Below are 13650 nucleotides of genomic sequence, written 5' to 3' on the forward strand. Positions count from 1 at the left end.
CCTTACCAATATTTTTGTAAAATTTGAACCACTTTATCTTTACTATTGTGAATAATTTCACAGAGAAAACAAAAAATGTCTGGAGATGATCTCTGGAAACATTAACCAGCCATCTTGGCAACATCAATGCCTATCATTGTGATGAGGGATAGAAGCAGAAAAATGTTCACTTTTAGCCTGGAAGGCTGACCTATAGTCTGCATAGTTCCGATAAGGATCAAATACATGCTGGTTGCTGCATTCCTAAAGGATCTCATGAATGCCTGTAAATCTCACCGATAGTTAACATCAAACTGAATGATAAGCACCAGAGAAATCTTGTGAAAGTAGTTTTATGAGTAGAAGTTCAAAGAAAACCTTTATGATCTAATACTCCCTGCATGTTCTCTCCCCCTTGAGCATGAAGCATATAACCACAGGCTTCATACAACAAAAGTGTAGCTCTTTCTGCCTATTGGTTCTGTTCCCATCCTACTTAAATAAACTTACTAAGTTGCATGGCAAAACATCTCAAGAATTCTTTCTTAACCGTTATGCTCAACTATCCTGCAACAATTGTACACATGATAGTTTTGAGATGGCCACTATTTCTTTTCTTCTGAGGAGGAAGATTATCATATTTGAATGAGACTTTCAGGATTCATGAAATCACAATGAGCAAGCCCTTTCCCCTGTTGGACAGTTACCTTTGCTTCGTTATAATATTTAAAGTCTTTGCCCTAGGAGTAGCATAAGCCTCATTAACATAACATAGGATGCAGGTGTAGGCATGTTTTCTACTTATGCCTGTGCAACTTTATGCCCACATTTACATGCTCTGAGAGCCAGTATAAACTGGATGGTGTCTTGGGCTCCTTATTTCAGGTAAGGAATGCAGGGTCTTGCTTACTTTTGAAACAGCACTAGGAGTTTTTATCACTGATTTAGTTTCTGATATGGTTAGGCTAGAGACTTGTAAGTTTTTACATTCTCTTTGTTCCCTTAAAATTCTTAACTACTGAGGTTTTGCATTTCTTTGTAATTCTGATACTTCCTAGGAAGTTCTGCAAGAAGTGTACTTGGACAAGTAGGGTATAGATCATGCAAAATGATTTCTCTTGTGTCACAAAAGCTGTATATTATCTTTTTCTGGAAACCTCTAACTCCTTCTGCTTACAACAGGCTTATGATAAACCCCTGATTTTTGAGCAAGTTTGCTTTTATGGGAGGAGCTTAGACCAGTTAGGGATGTCCAAAGTTGAGCTTGCTACAAGGCCTGCTCAGAGGAGGAAAAGGTCTACTGTCATATTATAGCAGGATTCTCACACAGAGAGATGGGACACCCAGGCTTTCTTTGTCCAGGAAGCGTCTTCATTTGTGCTGGCATGGGCTCAGTGGGTTAAGGCTTAGCCCAAAAAGGCTAAGCCCTGAGTGCAGCAAGGTATAGCCTTTTATGCAATTTCTACTTCTTTGTCTCCTATATATGGTGACACATATAGTCTGATTGGACACAGTCAAAGTTACAGAGTCAAGTCAGAGCTATGCATATGTGTATGGGAGTTGATTGGGCCACGTTGAACATTGCCTTCCTTTGTTATGGAAAGGCCTCTACCACATTCCTTAGGGAGGGGCTCTACCACAATATGAACCCCATATTCATATTGGGGTTAGACAAATCACAAGTGGTTGAAGTCTAGCAATAGGACCTGCATGCAAGATAGGTCTTCAGCACCTGTTTTTTTCTGAAGACCAGTGTTTCTTCCATCATTAGAATGGAATGCAGGTAAATTGGCAGATAATGATATCATGATAATATTTAATTATTTTAATGTTTATTTTTGAGAGTGTGAGAGAGGGACAGAGCACAAGCAGGGGAGGGGCAGAAAGAGAGCGAGACACAGAATCCAAAGCAGGTTCCAGGTTCTAAGCTGTCAGCATGGAGCCCAACGTGGGGCCTGAACCCACGAACTGCGAGATCATGACCTGAGCCGAAGTCGGACACTTAACCAACTGAGCCACCCAAGTGCCCTGATATCATGAAAATATTAACCAAACAATAATTTGGTTGTATTCTTTGTTTTTCAGTAATACCAAATCTATCTAGCATCCTTAAAAATGGAGGAGAGGCAATATATACAATACTTCACATACATAAACTACATGTACCAACAATATATTATACCTTGCCCTACATTTAGCAGAGAATGTTATACACAGTTCCAAACTTTTTTCTGTAGACATCTCTCTTTAAAAAAAAAAACTGGCCAGCAATATCGTGGTTCATTTGATTTGATTCACCGCTTTTCAAATCTCTTCCCTCAGTGACACTGCAGTTGTTCCTGACCCTTCTGTCATCATGCGTGTTTCTAAGATCCCATTTGCAGGTCATGGCTTCAAATGTGCTATAGGAAGGAACTAGACATACAAGCTTGTTAGAAGGTGGTGTGTGGGGGGAGGAACTCCAAATCTGAATGAAGGCCCAGGGCAATGAAATTGTTCAGCTTTGGAGGATGGGCTGTGTTAATGGATATTTCTGAGATCCATTGTTTTGCTTGCATGATTCTTGCCTTCCACTTTGGTCGAGGTGGCTGTCAGACTGACACCTCAGGAGGACATCACTGCAAACCTTACGTCCACTAGTCTTGTGCAAGGTCCTTGTCTGGGAATTTCAAAGGAACACATGACTCTGAATTCTTGGGAACTCAGTCTAATTTGGGATAATGAATCCTCCTAAGAACAAGGCAACACATCACACATTCATCACATATGAAGTGGTTTGACACTGAAAGAACACATTTATAAAGATTTTCTGGAAGAGATATAGGTGCAATCAACTTTCTTTTGAAAGAGTGACAGATAAGTGTAGGGGAGGAAAAATTTCTCCTTATTCCTTTCTAGGTTTCTTGCCTGGACTAATAATTAAGTTGACACAAGACAGATTAACAGGAAAAAAACCCAGATTTCTTAAGTATAGGAACCCCATAAAAATATGAGACCCAAAGGGCAGCCAGGTCATTAGGCTTATGTAACATTTTGAGTTAAGGAAAGAGGTAGGTGTCTGGGGATGCAAAGGAGAAAAAGGCCATTCACAGGAAGGTGAGAGAAGATGGTTGGAGAACATTGTCTTGTTATGTAGATAAGTTTCTTTGGTAAAGGGTATCTCTTGTAATAGCTCTCTTCCTAGTACAGGCCCACTATCCAATGTAAATTTAGGCAGTTGAGGAAGAGGTAAAGAGCTTTTCCTGAATCTGCTGGGTTTTGATTGCCTTTAAGTTAAAATAATCCTTATTCCAGAGAGGCATATTTTGGGGTGGCAAAATCTCTCTTTCATATGCTTTGGTGAGAGCAGGAGAAGGCTGTTGAAATATAATTTTCAGAGAAAGGTAAAATCATTACTCTCATACAGATGTAAAAGTCAACACATGTTAAGGAAATAATTTAACTCCTATTAAAGAGAACCAGAACCTTACAGTAGTTAAAGCAGTAAAAACAGACTTTATTCAGGAACTATTACATTAGGGAAAAAGAGACCTCAATGTAGAAGTGAGCTCAATTCTAAATACAACAAAGGAAGCTGGAGATTTATAGCCTAGGAGCAGAATGAGGGGATCAGTGGATGGAGAATTACTGAGAGGAGACATCAAAGGTAGGGAGATCTTACTAAATTGAGCTAATGGGATTCTTACTGAAAGAAGCCAGGAGGATGGGATATCAAGACTGGGGGATTCTCGCTAAAATGATTTAGAATTTTTGCTACAACTGGGCTATGCAGGTCCCCCAAGGATGTCAAGGCCTAGCTGAGAAGAGGGCTCAGGGAAGCTTGACCAAAGTTTGGCCAAGGAGAGTCTTTGTCACTTCTGTGATATGAGAGAACCAGGCAGATTTTATAATTGGTTCAAAGGAAAGGTCAAAACTGCACAGATTTATATGAAGTAAAGGAACATTGAGACAAGTTGCAAAGGTCCACAAAAATCATTTTGCCACAGAGGGGATGAAGCTAATTTCAATTACTGCCAAACAGGACAGAATTTCCATATATATCAGTTACCTACAGCTTACAAAGAATTGCGAAATAGCTCAAAGACAATGACTAGGGCTAGAATCTGATAACCCTGATACAGAGTTTTCCATTGAAACACAAATATTTCTCTATAAGGAGCTTTGGCAAGGTGATTGGAGGGGTTAAGAGCAGAGAAATTAAAAGAGGAGGAATTTAGGAAGAGTACGAAAGCCATTAAAGGTTAATCTATTTGGTTGGACTTGCAATATGATCAGTAGGAGATGCAGTGGTTTTTTTTCAGAGTGAAAAAGGTTTCATTTCAGATTCTCTAAATCCTTAATGTGTGAAGATCCCGTGTCTGCATATTTGATCCTAATGGCTTTAGGATTCCTATCAGCTGATTCTAGCTACTTCCAGTTCCTGTGGTTACAGACCTTTTCACTGAACCATGTCTTCTCTGAAGTTGTTCTTTATGAGGGTTTTGAAAACCTTTGGACAGCTTTGAGCTGTATGTCCAAAGGTTTTGAAAACCTTTGGACAGCTTTGAGCTGTATGGGTGGGGTGGGGAGAGAAAGATGATGAGAGATTTGGTTTATTTCTATGTTGGCTTTTATTTTTAATGTTTATTTTTTGAGAGAGAGAGAGAAAGAGGGAGGGAGAGTGTGAGTGGGGGAGGGGTAGAGAGTGAGGGAAGCACAGAATCTGAAGCAGGCTCCAGAAATCATTATCCGGTGCTTTTGTTTATCATTTTATAATTTTGGAGGGGGATTTAAAATTTGCTTTTTTTCAGATTCTGTGACTAATGTCTTGCCTCTTTTTTTTAAAAAAAAAATTAGATTTATTTATATTTGATACAGAGAGACAGAGCACAAGTGGGGGAGGGGCAGAGAGAGAAGGAGACACAGAATCTGAAGCAGGCTCCAGGCTCTGAGCTGTCAGCACAGAGCCTGATGCGGGGCTCAAACCAATGAACCGTGAGATCATGACCTGAGCTGAAGTCAGATGCTTAACCAACTGAGCCACCCAGGTGCCCCTGCTTTTATTTTTAAAATAACTCTGTACTCCTTGTAAAGTTTTCCCTCCGAACAGTTTTTCCTCTGCACACCTTTTTCCTCATCATTTTAATGTCTGCAGTTTTGTCTGGTGAGTCGAAAGGAATGGTCAGAACTTCATGAACCACCTGCCAGAATAGAGGGACCAAATTATGTAGGCGGGGCCCCTAGAGGGGATAGTAAGGTGAGAGGAGGAATGGGAATATGGGTAAGCATGGTGAGGGGGCAGGGAATGTGGGAGAAACATAAAAGACAAGAGAGCTAGGAATGGCTTATCATGACAAATGGTTTAGTCAGGAAATGGGAGCCAAAATTCCATTCCTGCTAGAACATTTTGCTCAAAAAGTTTTTGGATGGAGCTACAAGGGACGAAAAAGTTTTCCTTGACCCTCTTAGGGTCCCTAGCTAGGTCTGAAAATTAAATGGACAAAGACAGATTAACAGGAGAAAAGCATACACATCTGTTTGATGTATGTTTTATGTGGCATGGGAGCCTTAATGAGGCCTGACCTAACATACTTGAGTGTTTTTATGCTAGGTTTGATAAGAAGTAGACTGTTGTAGAGGAATATGATAGGCAAGGAGTATAAAGTTAAGTGTAGTAAACTGAGGGAAACTTAGCAAGGCCTGTTCTTTCAGATTCTTCTCAGCATCCTTTGTCTTTAGATATAAGGATGCTCCTTTCCTCTGGGTACAGGAGGGCACCTCTCACATGAGAGTCTTATGACCTGCTTTAGGAGAGAAGGATGAGGGAAGGTGCTTTTGCTGCTTTTTTTTCAAACTCCTTCAGCTTGAAGTATTCAATATGCCAAGGTACCATATTTTGGGGTATTGTGTCCTGATCCCTATCATAGCCAAGAATCTTTATTCTCTTTTTTTATGAAAAATTTTTTTATTATAAAATTATCTTTATATTTCCTTCTATAATAGAATTCCCACAAATATTATGATTTATGGGATTTGAAGGAATATTTATGTATACTCATTGAGTCATTTTTTAAATGAGATATAATTGGCATATAATTATATGTTTAAAATGTGCAATGTGTTGATTTGGTACATTTATATATTGCAATGTGTTTACTACTGTAACATTAGCTAATGCCTCTATGATGTCACATAATTATCATTTTTTTTTGTGGTGGCAACATTTAAGATCCAGTCTCTTGGTAATTTGAAGTATATAATGCAGTATTGTTGACTATAATCACTATGTAGTGCATTAGATCTCCAGAACTTATTTATCCGACATAATTGCAGCTTTGTACCCTTTGACCATTTCTCCCCACTTCCCCCCAACCCCAGCCCTGGTAACCACCATTATACTCTCTGTTCCTATGAGTTTGGCTTTTTTAGATTCCACGTATAACTGAGATCATAGAGTACTTGTCTTTTCTCTGACTTACCTCACTTAGCATAATGTCCTCAAGGTCCATCCATGTTGTTGCAAATGGCAGGATTTTCTTCTTTCTCATGGCTGAATGATATTCCATTGTGTGTGTGTGTGTGTGTGTGTGTGTGTGTGTGTGTGTGTGTATATATATATATATATATATATATATATATATATATATATAACATATCTTTTTTATCCATTCATCTGTTGATGGCCACTTGGGTTGTTTCCATATATTGGTTATTATGAATAATGTTGCAATGAACATGGAGGTGCAGATATCTTTTCAACGTCCTGTTTTCATTTCCTTCAGATATACACCTAGGAGTGGGATTGCTGGATCATATAGTTGTTCTATTTTTTTTAATGTTTATTCATTTTGAGAAAGAGAGAGAGACAGGGTGTGAGTGGGGGAGGGGCAGAGAGAGAGGGAGACACAGAATTTGAAGCAGGCTCCAGGCTCTGAGTTGTCAGCACAGAGCCCATTGCAGAGCCAAAGTTGGACACTTAACCGACTGAGCCACCCAGGCACCCCACAGTAGTTCTATTTTTAATTTTCTGAGGAGCCTCCATTCTATTTTTCACAGTGGCTGTACCAATTTACATTCCCACTAACAGTGCATGAGGGTTCCCTTTTTGCCACATCCTTGCAAACACTTGTTATCTCATCTTGATGATAGCCATTCTAACAGGTATGAAGTGATAGGTCATTGGTTTTGATTTGCATTTCCCTGATGACTCATATTGAGCATCTTTGCATGTACCTCTTGGCTGTTTGGATATCTTCCTTGAAAAAAACATCTGTTCTGTTCTTCTGCCCATTTTTACATTGGGTTGTTTGGTTTTTGTTATTAAGTTGTAGGAGTTCTTTATATATTTTGGATATTAACCTCTTATCAGATATAGGACTTGTAAATATTTTCTCCCATATCTTAGGTTACCTGGGTCATTTTTGGTTAGATGACATTTCTCCTTTCTTTTTTTGTGAGTAGAGCAGGAAAAGCAACATGAAACTCAAATATAAAGCCAGAAGGCTCAAAAGCCACATTTGTGTCTTTGGCTCTATTTAGGCAATGGTCACAGAGTACCGTTGGTGTTCAGATGACACCCAATAAATACTATGGTCAGCTTCAGTTTGAGCTCACAAGTGACAAAGACTCTGTCTGTCCTTGACCAAACTTTAGTCAGGCTCCTCTGAGACCTCTTTTCAACTAGGCCTTGTCTTTGGGCCCTGTCTTCAGTTTGCTTAGTCCAGGTGCAACAAGAATCCTGCTAAGTTAGTTTAGAGAGAATCCTCTTTTTTTTAAGATTTTATTTTTAAGTAATCTCTATACCCATCATGGGGTTCGAACTTACAACCCTGAGATCAAGAGTTGCATGCTCTACCAACTGAGTCAGCTGAGTGCCCTGAGAATCCCCACTCTTGATATCCAATCATTCTGGCTTTCTTTCAGTAAGAATCCTGTTGAGTTAGTTTAGCAAGAATCCCCCTACCCATGATGTTTCCTTTGAGTAATTTTCCATCTACTGACCCCTCATTTGGCTCAATGGTTATAAATCTTCACTTGTCCTTGTTATATTTGGAGTTGAGCCCAATATCTCTCCTCTATGGTGATAGTCTTGACACACTTGAAGGGGTCCAGAATAAGCTACTGTGGCATAAAAATTGTTTTGAGAGGAAGGCATCTGAGTTCCTGAAATCTCTTATCTGCCTAAAAGCAGAGCCTCCCAAAAGAACTCAACTGTCATAAATCCCCTTCTTGGGAGCAACCAGGGATGATTGGCTCTTATCAATGGAGATGAGAAGTCTCCACAGGATGCCTGAACAGGTGTCATAAAACTACCATATCTCCTATCTGTTCTCCTAAGGGCCTATTATCTTTCCAAAAAGTCACTTGTTTTTCTGTAAGTACCCTTATCCTGCACCCTTCCCCTATCAAGATGGTGTATAAGCCCCAAATTTTAAATGCCTCCTTAAGTCATATTTTTCTGTGATGTACACACAAGAATAAAAATCTGTTTTACTCTTGATAATCTGTTGTAGGAGAGGAAAACAAAATCTGTTTCTTCTACTCATCCTGGGTTCATTGGCTGGGGCTCTGCAAATTAGACTGACAAAAGACATACTAACAAGAGAAAAACAAATAGAAGTTTATTAATGTGTACATTTGAAATACACATGGGAGAATACTCATTGATGATTAACTCAAAGGGGTGGTTTGAACTTGGGCTTATATGGCATCTTGACAAGAGAACAACACATTTTTTAGAGGCGTGACAAGGTAAAGGAAAAGGACTTTGAGTCTGTAAGGGTGGCAGATTATGAGAAGGTAAATATATGGAAGAACTAATGGAAGATAAGGGCTAGTTAGAAATGTTTGCTATGTCGATTTTTCTGGTGCTCTCTCTGGGCTGTTAAGTCTAGAGTTGTCTCTGGTGATTAACTCCTGTCCTTCCTCATAGAGAGGAGAGGGGGAACATCTTTACAAATTTATGTTCTACTTGTAGACAGAGGGAGGGCAGAGAGCTTTTTTTGTATCTGCTTCTTCTCACTTGTCTTCAGCTTAAAAGAATTCTTATGCCAACATAGCATATTTTGGGATGGCATATTCTGCTACTGTTCACTGTCAGTTTACTTTGCAGTCTCCCAAGCACTGAAGCTAAGAGAGTAGAGGGTAAGTTTTTCCTCCCTGATTGATATACCTATTGCAATAGTTCTGACTAAAGTCTTCTGTAGCATGTTAACAAGTGTCAAAATCTTTTTAACAGATGGGATTTTAAGAGTCTATAAGTTACTTCCTGCCTGAGGTTCTTCCTTTTCCTTAAACATATCCTTATGTTATAAAAGCTTATTGTCATCTCTCTGGCATTATGCTACCTAGGGTATTAGGTCAGCTACATTGGCAAGCTCATTTTATTGAATTAAATTTTGGTATTTTTAAAGCTGTTATTTTTGATGCCTTTTTCTTACTAACCATTCCCAAACTGGAGATACTAAAGTGAAAAAGAACACTTTTCACCCATTTTCCTTGCTCTTTTGAGTTAACAACAATGGTTCAGAATACATTTCAAGTTTCAGACAAGTAGTATTTATTGAGAAGTTAAGTGCATGGTTATTTCCATGCTGGCTTTTTGGGAGATTCCATTTTTTAAATTATTTATTCATTTATTTATTTATTTATTTATTTATTATTTTTTAAAATTTACATCCAAATTAGTTAGCATAGTACAACAATGATTTCAGGAGTAGATTCCTTAGTGCCCCTTACCCATTTAGCCCATACCCCCTCCCACAACCCCTCCAGTAACCCTCAGTTTGTGTTCCATATTTATGAGTCTCTTCTGTTTTGTCCCCATCCCTGTTTTTATATTATTTTTGTTTCCCTTCCCTTATGTTCATCTGTTTTGTCTCTTAAAGTCCTCATATGAGTGAAGTCATATGATTTTTGTCTTTCTCTAATTTCACTTAGCATAATACCCTCCAGTTCCATCCACGTAGTTGCAAATGGCAAGATTTCATTCTTTTTGATTGCTGAGTAATACTCCATTGTATATAGACACCACATCTTCTTTATCCATTCATCCATCGATGGACATTTGGGCTCTTTCCATACTTTGGCTATTGTTGATAGTGCTGCTATAAACATTGGGGTGCATGTGTCCCTTCAAAACAGCACACCTGTATCCCTTGGATAAATGCCTAGTAGTGCAATTGCTGGGTTGTAGGGTAGTTCTATTTTTAGTTTTTTGAGGAACCTCCATACTATTTTCCAGAGTGGCTGCACCAGCTTGCATTCCCAAGAAAACCATTGTTTTATACTTTGCTGAATACAATCCCAGATATGTGACTCTGAGTCTACATATATGTAGACAGAGTTGTTTGCAATTTTGTATAAATGGGGTAACAGAATCAATGTATGATATTTTGTAAACTTGATATCAGTATCTTTGGGACCTACATGTTTTCAGGAGAAAAGACCCAATCTTTAATGAAAGAAAAACAGCTTGTGTTTGATTTCTACAGTTTTATAATATTCACCATTTTATATGAAGAATAAAAACAATTCTAGTCTTAAAGTACATATCCCAAACCAACAGGTCACAGATTTTTTATTGCTCTTTATGTCATTACCTTTTTTTCCTTTGTTAATTGCAAAGCTAATAAAGAAATAGATTAAAATAAACAAAAAATATTTAAGTGGAGGAGAATTAGGCTCCACCCCTTGATGAGGGGATTGTAAATGAATTTGAAGATGTTTTACAAGCACCATATCCTCTAACTTCTGCTTGATTTTGGACAATGCATGTGTGTAGGTGTGGGTGGGAAGAAGTGGGCACCAGCAGATCAGAGTGTAGTTAGAGAGAGAGTTTGTAGGTATTTATCTGTCCATTCTGCCCCTCTAACTCTCTCCCTCCCTGGCTGTGCATCTGTCAATGACTCTGGTTTTCTACCTGTATCCATAGCTCCTGTCCACTGGCACCTCTTCTGCTTGAATTCTCACGGATTCCAGTAATACTTCTTCTTCCCCATGCCCCATTCACCTCAAGGGATGGTAATGGCTTCTCCCTGTTGCTACTCCCCAGGTGTCTCAGCACCCTTAACTTCCTTTAACTCTGTTAAAACCTTCAACCGAGTTTAAGGGTTTAAAGTTTAAAGGTTTGCATGGTCCATTAATTCAAGTCTTTCAATTTAAACACTTTGAACCATCTTTTTTATCACCATTAAGCTGACTAATTCAAGGGACTAAAATGGAGATAAAAAGACTATTGGGGGGATGTTATAGTGGTACAATGAAAGATGATAAAGGCCTGAGGGTAGTAGATGGACTCCAGATGGATTATTAAGTAAATTTTGCAAAACCTTGTGACAGATCATAGATTATAGGACTCATGACTGTAAATCAAATGTGTAAGGCGTCTGTGTCAAGAAGAGCAGATGGAAGATTAGGACAAATCAGGCAGTTACCAGAGGTCAATGTTTTGGAGGTCACAAGGCAGAGCTGATGACCCCAGGAGCCAGATATGTCCACATGAGCACTGATCCTAAGCCAGAAGTTGTTTGGCTCAGTCTTTTCTTCTTGTTAGAGTTGCAAGAATTAAATGAACTAAAGTCACACAAAAATGCTTTGAATATTGTAAAATGCTATATATGTGTGAATTCCAATGGTAATTGATATTATAATTACAACAATTATTGTAATTATTTCTGGGTATTTATATATGTAACTTAATATATTTTGATCATATACAGAAGGGAAGTTGAGTTCAATTGAAGAAATGATAGAAATGGTATTTCCCCGTGGCTCTTTTTGTTAAACTGGAGAGATTCTATCATTTAAGATCCTCTCTTTTCCACAAATGCTTATCCTTGTGTCTCTGTCTACGCATTGTCACTACTTACTGTTCTTTACCTTTAAGGAAGGGGACAGTAACACAGACGATCTTCCACAATCGCATTAGTGTCCTTGCAATTTCTAACTCTCATTCCACGGGCAATGAGAACAAAGGTAGCTAAGCAATTTGACAGGTGTACTCAGGAGAAGCTACAGGTTGGTCCAATGTAAACAATTGAGCAGATACTATGCAGATAGATAATCCAGTTAATATCCCCACTCCCTATATTTTAAATTGTGGTAAAATACACATAACATAGGATTTATCATCTTAACTATTTGAAAAAAAATAATGTTTATTTATTTTCGAAAGAGTGAGAGGCAGGGCGTGAGCAGGGGAGAGGCAGAGATAGAGGGAGACACAGAATCTGAAGAAGACTCCAGGCTCTGAGCTATCAGCTTGAACTCATGAGCCATGAGATCATGACCTGAGCCGAAGTCGGATGTTTAACTGACTGAGCCACCCAGGTGCCCCTCAACCGTTTGTAAGTGTACAGTTCACTAAGGATATTCACACTGTTGAGCAACAGGTGTCCAGAACTTTTCCATCTTCCCAAACTGAAACTTTATACCCACTGAACACTAATTCCCGATTTACCCCTTCCCCAGCCGCTGGTTTTTGGTTCTTGTGAGTAATGCTGCTAGTCAGCACTTTCATAGGGTCTATATTGCAAGGTTTGTGTATTATGTATTTTTGGTCTGTGTTCAGGTGTGGAGTCTCTGAAATCTTTGAGGGTTTGTGTCCCAAGGTATAACTCTGAGGTATTCAGAATCTTTTTCAGGATGTGAGATTTTATTTTATTTTATTTTATTTTATTTTATTTTATTTTATTTATTTATTTATTTTTAGGATGTGAGATTTTAAAGTGCTTTCATTGTCTGTGTTCCAAGGTTTGAATCTGAGATAATTAGGCTTGGATTCAGTGTATGCGGTCACTGAAATTCTTTAGTCAGTGTTCCATGATTTATGGCTGATTTATTTGGGAGGTCTAGGTTCAGGGTCTGAAGTCTTAGAACTTTTATTTTTTATTAAAATTTTTTTCAGCACAGAGCCCAATGCCAAGCTTGAACCCAAAATCATGAGATCATGACCTGAGCCAAAGTCAGTCAGACGCTTAACTGACTGAGCCACCTAAGCACCCTTGAAGTCTTAGAACTTTTAGAGTCTGTCCAAATTTGGTTGTGAGGTATTTGGTGTCTGAAGTCAGAGTGTGAGGTCCTTGAACTCACCCAGTATCTGTGCTCCAAAGTTTGAATCTGAGGTATGTGGGGTTTGTGTTCAGGTTGTGTGCTGTCTGAAATCTTTGAAGGTCTGTGTTTCAAGATATGAGTCTGAGGCAATTGAGAATCTGTGTTCAGGGCCTCCTGTCTCCAAATTCTTGAGGCTCTGTTCCATTGTGGGAGTTCAGGTACTTGAGCATGTGTGTTCATTGTGTGAAATCTTTGAATATTTGAGGGTTTGTGTCACAAGGTTTGGATCTGAGGTATCTGTGGGTCTGTGTTCAAGGTGTGAGGTCTCTGAAATTTTATTTTATGTTATGTTGTTATTTTATTTTATTTTATTTTATTTTATTTTATTTTATTTTATTTTTTATTTTTTTGAGAGAGAGACTACAAACAGGGGAGGGGCAGAGAGAGAGAGAGAGATGGGGGGAGGCACAGAATCCAAAGCAGGCTTCAGGCTCTGAGCTGTCAGCACAGAACCCGACTTGGGGCTCGAACTCATGAACCATGAGATCATGATCTGAGCCAAAGTCGGACGCTCAACCAACTGAGCCACTCAGGTGCCTTGAGGTCTGTGTTCCAAGTGTGAGTTTGAGGTATTTGGGG

General features: G+C 38.8%; 1 long non-coding RNA gene across 1 annotated transcript in view; it reads left to right on the forward strand.

Annotated features, from left to right (window-relative positions):
- Positions 1 to 823: 823 nt before the first annotated feature.
- The window catches only part of LOC102948887, a 133684-nt gene continuing 120857 nt past the window's right edge, over positions 824 to 13650 (forward strand). The window contains exon 1 of the long non-coding RNA XR_001511710.2: positions 824 to 864. This is a non-coding gene — a long non-coding RNA (uncharacterized LOC102948887). The remainder of the gene's footprint in view (positions 865 to 13650) is intronic.

This window comes from Panthera tigris, chromosome X, assembly GCF_018350195.1.
Source record: "Panthera tigris isolate Pti1 chromosome X, P.tigris_Pti1_mat1.1, whole genome shotgun sequence".
In the NCBI taxonomy this organism is placed as follows: Eukaryota; Metazoa; Chordata; class Mammalia; order Carnivora; family Felidae; genus Panthera; species Panthera tigris.